Source organism: Lepus europaeus, chromosome 11, assembly GCF_033115175.1.
Source record: "Lepus europaeus isolate LE1 chromosome 11, mLepTim1.pri, whole genome shotgun sequence".
NCBI classification, from domain to species: Eukaryota; Metazoa; Chordata; class Mammalia; order Lagomorpha; family Leporidae; genus Lepus; species Lepus europaeus.
This window is the reverse complement of record NC_084837.1, coordinates 47,818,209-47,827,765: the sequence shown is the minus strand read 5'-3', so window position 1 is coordinate 47,827,765 and position 9,557 is coordinate 47,818,209.

Sequence of the window (9,557 nt, the reverse complement as noted above, 5' to 3'; positions counted from 1 at the left end):
TACAGCACTTCAACCTGGAAGATGGCTTTCATACTGAGCCAGTTTAAGAACGGATCTCGCTATCATTATATATCTTAATGAAGAAATGCGTGCCTATCTGAAACCACAACCAAACAGAATAAATACTAATTTCTGATAGATCAAAAAGGGAGTAGAAAAGAATACTTAACCCTGCTCTCAGTATCCTTTATTGGAAGAAGCATATTGGAGGCGCTGGGTTTCTGGTGGCTTTTAAGTGATGAAACATAGATTCCTCTACTGATAGAGGAAGAGAGAGGGTTTAGTTTGAGACTAAAAGTTCATCTGCTACATGAAAAATACATCTGCCTCCATCAGGGAAGAACATAACACTGAGATCTGAAAGAAAAGAAAACAAGGTAAGTTAGTGCATATTGGTAAAGATCTATGAAGCAAAGCCCAGAATTTTGATCTAATGTATACTGTCATAGGAAACCAGGATACAGCCTTCATGACCAGAATAAAGAGGATTTATACTCAGAATTGGGCTTAAAAAAATTGGAACTGTGATGAGGGAAAAAAAAAAAAACAGTGTTTGGAGTAAGTATGTGGTAGTCAAGATAATAAAAGACCGATGCCAGATATTGTGCAATCAAAGTGCTCGATGAAATGCACAAAAAATATGTAAGGATACTTTTAAATGAAAAATCAGAAGAGGGCTGGTGTTTGGCTGTAGATTGTTTTAAAACAGTAGAAGACTGGAGACAAAGCCGGGTAACATTAAGCTTGGGCGAAGCATCCAGAAAAACGTAGTCTCGAAGTGGGGAAAGACTGAACTTAGAGATGAAAACCTGAGTGTAACAAATTTCTAAAAATACCTCTAAAATTGTTTAGAAAATATTTTTCATTTCCATGTTTAAGTAAAATTGAAAATGAAATAAGTTGAATTGCCTTATAGATACACACTTATTTAGGTATAACCACACTGTTTCCTTAGGTTATTTATTGTGTTACCTACTTGACCCTTCTCTTATTTCCTTCTTTGGACTTAGTACTTAAATGCTGCCTATCACCACAAGGATCCCAGAGCAGAAGATAGGATTTTTTTAATGTGGGTTGAATGCTCAGTAGTTGTCTAGCTATAGTATGCCAGGAACAGCAGAGACTATCCAACACCTAGTCAGTTACACACTGATTTGGTCAATGAAACCTGTCATAGAGTACGTTGTAATTAAGTCCCTGTTTCTTAGTATATTTTATTGTTGTTGTTACATTATACTTCCATTTTATTCTTATTGTATATACCTCTACAATTCTGATTAAATAGACATAAATTAGACATTTTACCTGTTTCTGCATTTTGTATCAGCCAATAAACTGCATAAATAAAAACTGTGCCAGTTCTATTTATTACAATGTTATATATTTTATGTTAAAATAAGTTGTTTTTTGAATAAACTTTTCCATCCAATAGTAGCATTTCACCTTCAAGTCTCTAAGAATAAATAAAAAAAAATTTTAATTAACAAAGCAATTAAGCACTGCTGACTTAATATGCTCTAACACCTTAAGACACAATTCTGTGCTTTTCGTTAGTAATTATTTCACAACTATTTTCAAAAACAACTATGATAGAAAATACTAATATGAAGAACAAAATTGCCAATCTTTATTGACTTTTTAATGGTTCTTTTCCTATTTCAGGCTGGGTAACATATACATAAGATAACCTATTCTCTGTAATAATGATTGGCTTCCAAAAGAAAGCACAGATAGTTGATATCCACAGCTTTTCCTAAACCCATTCATTTGTGCCTATACTCTAGCCTGTTCTACCAACAATCCTGTTACTAAGGAATGTAAATGGTGATATTTTGGGAAAGTATTTTCTCAATTTATGTCCCACTGGAAGTAGACCTTGAGTTAGGGATTCAAGTGCCAGTAGTATATTTTGAAAGTGATATCGAAAAACACAGTAGGGACTCTGGGAAGTAAGACAGGAGAGACAGAAGGAAGGAGAAGGTGAATTGCCAAGCAAGTCATCCCTGAAAATACACAGCTTGATCTCACTGGGATTTCCTGGGAAACAGTTTAAAACACCTCAGAACTATCCCATGATGAATGAAAAAGCTGAGGTATATGTATATACCAATTCCCTTAGCCTTTGATTCAGATCTATTCCTAGGGGCTTAATTCAATACATGCTGGTCAGTCTTCAATCACCAGTGCTGCAGTCTTTTTCTGAGGACTTTAAAGCGGCTGGAGTTAGCTCAGCCCTTACACAGGCTAAAGATACTAGGGAATTAACACTCTCGGTGGAGCATCCCTGTCTTATGGAAAATCAGGCCTGTGTGCACTAAAATGACAGGGCACTACTAGCTTGCTACAAGGATGAACATAAATTTTGGAGAAAGGAACATGAGAAGTTTATCTGTTAATACAAGGCAATGTTGAGAAACAATAATGGTTATAGAAGAATTTGGAAAGCTTAAGTCACTGAAAAAAAATTGTATAACGTTTACAATCCAAACATTGTAACCGAGTTTTAATTGTGAAAACCCTGAATAATTTATGTTTTCTTTACCCTGAAGAAACATTTTTAGTTTTTCAAGACACCATGGCATAATGAATGAATGAATTTAGGTATTCTGATTTTCATTCAATACAGCAAAAGGAAAACAGGAGCATATATATTTACCAAAAGAATACATCACCTGTCCCAGGGTTTTCATAACAAGTTCAATAAATAAAAATATCAATTAGGAAAACTTTTTCAAGATTACACTATTAGAGAAGTGATTTAGTGAACTTCATCTTTTCTAAAATTCCATCAGATTTTATGTTTGTGTATTTAATAATATAAATTCACTGTTGGTGAATAAGTTTATGAAACAGTCTAATTAATGTGAAACCTCACATTAATTTATATAGACACATAAATGTGTTTTCAGTATTATTTCAGGTTCTCCAAACCTCAACTTTCCACCTAAAGATAAAGAGACCTATGATAAAGAGTATTAGAAAGAAATCCAAGATTTTTGGCACTGAATATGTTTCCTTGGTTTGCAGGTTGCCATTAACTTAATCCAGAACTCTTCCAAAAGTTGTAAAATGCAACTTTCTGTACTTCAAAGACAATAAATCTGAACTACAGTTTTCATGGTGCAATAAAAAGAACTTTCGTGATAATTGTACCATAGAAATGCAAACATTAGGGGGAGCTGACTAAATGATATTGGGGAACCTCTACCATCTTTGAAACTCATTATGTCTAAAATTATTGTAGAATGCAGGTGACAAAGAACTTCTGTGCTGATACTCTGGTTCTGACTCTTCCCCCCACTAACTATGTGGCCTAGAATTATGAATTACTCTGCTTCTCAATTTCTTCTACAAAATATGAGAGTTGATAGATGGTCTGTAAGATCTCTCTCTAAAATCTACATATTATTATAATTGCTATCACTTATAGACTCTAACAAGGAAAATATCAAAATTGAAACACATACAATTAGCCTTAACATCTCTTTTAAATGAGATAGTTGCATACATTTTGAAGATCTGCTGTTAAGCACAAGGGGGAAATAATAAGCAAAGGAATACAAGGCTGAAGTGATAAAATATATAGATAATATACCTGTCATCTATATTTTTGCACTGTAAATTCTTTCCTTAAAACATATATTGAAGATATTTTCTTGGAATCATGAGTCAAAAAATGACAGTTTCATCTTTTAAACTGTATTGATGTGAAAAATTGCTGTAGTAAAAACAAAGATAATGATATTGAGATACGGCAAAGGGAAGGAAGAAGGAAGGAAGGAAGGGGGAAGAGAAGAGGTGGGGAGAGAGAGGGAGGGAAGGGAAATAGAAAGGGGAGGAGGAGAAAGAGGGTTGGGAAAGCAAGGAGAGAGAGAGAGGGAGGGAAGGAGGAAGGGAGGGAGGGAGGAAAGAAGAAAGGAAGGAAGGAAAGGCGGGAGGGAGGGAGGAAGGAAGGAAGGAGGAAGGAAGGAAGGGAAAAGGGAATAAAGATCCAAAAAATGAACTATTACAGGGTCAGGTATTGTGGTACAGTGGTTACGGCACTGCTGGAGACACATCAGAGTGCCTGGGCTCAAATGGAGCCTCAGCTTCCAATCTAGCTTCCAGCTAATGAGCACCCCAGATAGGCAAAAGCTCAAGTACTTGGGTCCCTACTACGCATGTGGGAAACCTGGATGGACTTCGGGTTCTTGACTTCAACTTGGCCCAGGCAGGGCTGTTGTGGGCTTTTGGGGAGTGTACCTGTAGATGGAAAATCTCTGGGTCCTCAGGCTCTCTTTTTGTTGCTCTGCCTTTCAAGTAAATAAAACTTTTAAAAATACTACAAAAGCAGATTAACAAGGCAATTACTCACTAGTCTTCCTCTATCAAGCAAGTGTAAATCATTTGTTCCATCAGTAAAATACTCATACCTTCAACCATATGTAGGGCAACTCTAAGTCCTCATATGCTCGATATACTTCTTCCACCAGATACACTAGAGCTATTGTTAATGTTCTCAAAATTGTCCCAATTTGCAGAGTAAATCCTGATCACTCTAATTATGCTGAAGAACTGTGAATTTTTTGTAGATCTGCCAGTTATAAACTAATGATCTTTTTGATTCATTAGATTATTTATAGAGCAATTTCTCCACATGTGAAATGGTGGTAATATTTATCATAGTTCACTCTTATACCATCATTATGTAATGCTTAAATAAATTAGTACATCCCTACAGCTTCTATACCTATATTTTTCTTAGCAAGCTAAGACCAGAGATTAAGACCAGAGCTAGAATAAAATCAGAAAATAAAAAAAGAAAGAAAGAAAAAAGCTAACAACATCAGTAATGAAAACAAAACATAACAAAAGCATAGAGGGAGAAAGTGGTGAAGAAAATTTAAAATTTTTTTTTACATTTTCACATGGAAACAGTCATTTTGATAGGATGACTCCTTTGCTGAGAGGTACTGTATAGAAAAAAATGAAGTGAATTGAAGTTAGAGGAAGCATGTTGAATATAATGAACTACAGCTTCAAATGATAAACAGCAAACTCACAGATAGCATCAAGGAATAGTTTACATTACTGATTATTCAAATTTCCTATTTGTGTACTTCTACTGCTAAGATAAGCTGTAGTCCCTCTTGACTTCCAGACAAGCTTATAATGTCTTTGGCCAAGGCTTCCTTCTAATGCAGTTTTCTGTTTCCACTGTTTATTATAAGACAAATAATAAGAAGTTCCGTTTGTCTCATAACAATGTTACTTGTGTTTGTAAGTTCAAAAAGAAATTGGCATGCTTGTATTTTTCTTAGATTGGGTAATCATACACATTTCTAGATTTTGCTTTGATAAAAAACATTTTGTTTTCTTTGTGTAGGCATTTTATGATAGGGCAGAGATGCCTAATTTACATCATGTAATTGTAAATTTTTTACATATGTTTCAATTCATATAACTGACAGTAAATAAAGTTTACTTATAGAAATGTACATTTTACATGTGGATAATTAAGTGAATATGGACCTAGAAAGATATGGGTGTACGAATACATGTGTGTGGTGGAGGGAGAAATGAGGAAGTCATGAACAGTCTGGTACAGCTGTTCTGCCTTGTGTGTGTAGTATGGGGTACAAAAATTAGTAGATCCATATAGTTTATTTTTACTTAGTCTTGTATTCTCAAGTGTAAGCATTTATGAACTGTTGTTTTTTAATTTTTATTTTAACATCTAATTATGGAAAATGTGAAACATTGAAAAAGGAGGTAGACTAGTATCATTAATCTCAAGTACCAGACACTTACCTTGCAGAATATCGACTGACCAATCTTGTGACTCTTATAATCCTTCCCACAGGGTAATTATGAAACAAATTCTAACTATCTTATCATTTTTCTTCTGAAAATATTATAGACTTTAAAAAATATATCCAAAGTGTCATCTTTTATATTAAAAATAATTTCAGAAACTCCTTAATGTTGCCAAATATCTAGTTAGTGTTTATATTTCCTCAGTAATCTAATAAATTGTATATTTTTTAAAACCCTTACCCAAATTGCAAATGGTTGATATGTGTCTTAAACCTCTTTTAGACTGTAGCAGTCATATTTCAACAGGAGAAAAAAAAGATCAGTAAGATAAATATGCTTTTCCAATTTTTATTTTAAAAAATATATATGTAGTTATAGCAATATTAAGGTTATTAGCCAACACAATTATGGGAACCAGCTAAGCAAGTCCAGAGTAAGAAGATAAGATAGACAGGGAAAGAGAGAAATTGTAGGTCAAAATGTGATCCAAATGGAGTCCGTCTCCAAGTTTCAGTGAGGATCTAGTAGCTTTTATGACAAATCCAATCCTAAAATACCTCTCTCCCTATGATTCAAAACTCAAAAAATAACAAATGCTAGCAATGATGTGGGAAAAAATATATCCAAATACACTGTTGGTGGGAATATAAACTAGTACAATCGTTATAGAAGACATTATGGAGATTCCTCAGAAATCTAAAAATAGGTCTGTCATATGACCCAGCTATTCCACTCGTGGAAATTTACCCAAAGGAACTGAAATCATCATATGAAAGAGTTACCTGTACTCCCATGTTTATAGCAATTCAACACACAATAGCTAAGACATAGAAGCAACCTAGATGTCTATCAGCTGGTGACTGGATAAATGATGGAATACTACTCAGCCATAAAAAGAATGAAATCTTTTCTTTTGCAACAAAGGGAATGCAACTGAAGACCCTTATGCTTAGTGAAATAGGCCAGTCCCAAAAAGACAAATATTGCATGTTTCTCCTGATTTGTGGTAACTAATATACATAGCACAAAATAAAATGTAATGTATATGAGTGAAACTGAAGTTTTGAGATTGAAATTTGATTATTATTTACAGCCCTTGTCTATACTCTTGAGGAATAGTGGTTTTTCTACTTACTCTTGTTGATTTCTTTATTCAGTGGAGGGTTAAGCTTGTGATTATAAAGAAAATAGAAAATATGTCATTGTAAGAATTAAAAGAAAAATAAGAAAAGGGGAATGTCAGGGAGAAGAAGGGGGTGGTAGGAAGTATCATTATGCTCTTAAAATTGTATATAAGATATACTTGAAATTTGTTGCCTTTTTATAAATAAAATTTTTTAAAATTAAATTACCAGCAAATTAAAATATAAAAATAAAATAAAATACCTTTCACAAGATTCCTTTCCAGGGAGTTGGTCTACAATTTGATTATGGAGTCATGACTCTCTATTTTGATTATTCAGGAGTGACTTTGGTCACTAGTCCTGTAACTTTTACAGTCAGGTAAGAATTTAATTAAGCTTCACATCTTAGATATTGTAGATTTTTTCACCCCTAAATATTAAGTTTTGATCAATTTTATGTACTCCAAAAATCTATTTAGTATATTTGACAAATCCTCTATCTGTTTGAATTTATGGAAGATAGTTACAGTAATTATTTTGATATCTTTTTTGATTATATCATGAGTCATTTCTAGAATGGTCTTGAGTTTTTACTCTTTCTATTCAACATAAATCAAATTTTCCTGCTCTTCTGCATGTGATTTTTTTAGAAATGTGTTTCCAGCCTCTGTGATTTTTGCCTTGTTGTATGTTGGATACTTTTGTGTCCCTTTAAATTTTCTGGAATATAGTTATTTGGAAACAGCCCAATATTTTGGGATCTTAATTTTAAGCGATATTAGGTGGGACCAGATCACCATTTAATTTAGGATTAATTTTCTCCATAACAGAGAGAAAACCTCCAAACACTCTGATGCAGAATGAACTCTGAGGTTTTCCATTCTATGTGATGGGAACAGGAACTATTCTCAGATATATGTGAACACTAGACACTGGTACCTCTAGTCCTTAGGTAAGGCATGTGCTGATTTGCACTCAGCTGAAGAGTCACGAGGATTCTTTCAGATTTCTAAAGTTCTATCTCTGTGAAGTTCTTTTCTCTCAGTACATTGCCACCCTGTTTTTGTCATTTGGTACTTTCTTAGGAAGTTAAGCTTAGAATTCCTGTATGGCCCAGAATTCCAATCCTACATATGCACCCACAAGAAATGAAAACAAATTTTCAAAGAAATACTTTTGCATGAATAATTATACCAGTACTATTCACAATAACCAAAAATTGCCATCAAATAATGAGAAAATAAAATGTGGTGGCCATGCCGTGGAAAATTATTTAACTATAAAGAGGAATGAAGTACTCATACATGCTACAACATGAATGAACCTCAAATACAGCATGCTAAATGAAAGAAATCAAATACAACAGATCACATATTGGGACAAACATTTGGTATAGTGGTTATGACCACTAGTCAGTTAGGACTCCTGCATCTCATATTGGAATGCCTGGGTTCTAGTCCCAGCCCCACTCCCAAATCCAGCTTGCTGCTCTTGCATACCATGGGAGTCAGCAGGTGATGATTCAAATAATTGAATCCTTTCCACCGATATGGAAGGCCTGGATGAGTTCCTAGCTCCCAACTTTAACCTGTCCCATTGTAGGCATTTGAGGAGAGTGAATCAGTGGGTGGGAGTTCTCTCCTTGCCTGGCCTTCTACCTCTTTCCAGCTTCTCTGCTTCTCAAATGAAATAAATGAATAAACATTTTAAAATCACATTGCATGAGTCCAAATATGTGAAACATATAGAATAAATAAATCTATGAAGACAGAAGCAGATTGTGGTTTCTAGGGTTTTAGGAAATGGCAAATGGATATCGACTGCTTAGTGGAGCTAGATCTTCTTTATGGAATTATGAAAAAGTCTTGGAACCAGATAGAAGTGACAGTTACATAACATTATGAATATGCTAAGTACTAATGAATTGAAATAGGCTAAGAATTGTAGTATATCTTACAATGGTTAATGAGTGATTTTGTGTTATAAGAATTTATCTCATTAAAAATTTAACCCCCTAACTACTCTCCATCATCTTTCCACAATCCTCTATTTACTCTCTAAAAAGGGATTATGTTGTGGTACAAGTATTTAACACATAAGAACCTGTCTATAAAGGCTACAATTGTGCAGTGTATAAGTTGTGAAAGGAGATATAGTTTTCCTTTAATATTTTTGTAAGGAATTGAAAGCTAAAAACAGTAGCATAGTATTTGGCATGGTATGTGTATGTGTATATGTGTATGAATACTATTCTTTTTTCTAAGGTTATAGAATGTCTGGAAAAAGACAATAAACATGTCACTGAGCATAAAATATATTTGCTAGTAATGTATTAGTAATGTATGTGCTGAAATTTCTGAAAGATTATTTTATTCATGGGTCTAGCACTGCGGTGTAGTGGGCTGAGCCTCCACCTGCTTCACTGGCATGCCATATGGGCGCCAGTTTGTGTCCAGGCTGCTTCTCTTCCAATCCAGCTCTCTGCTTGTGGCCTAGGAAAGCACTAGAAGATGGCCCAAGTATTTGGGCCCCTGCACCTTCATTGGAGACCCAGAGGAAGCTCTTGTCTCCTTGGCTTTGGATTGACACAGCTCCAGCCATTGTGGACATTTAGGCATTGAACCAGCAGATGGAAGA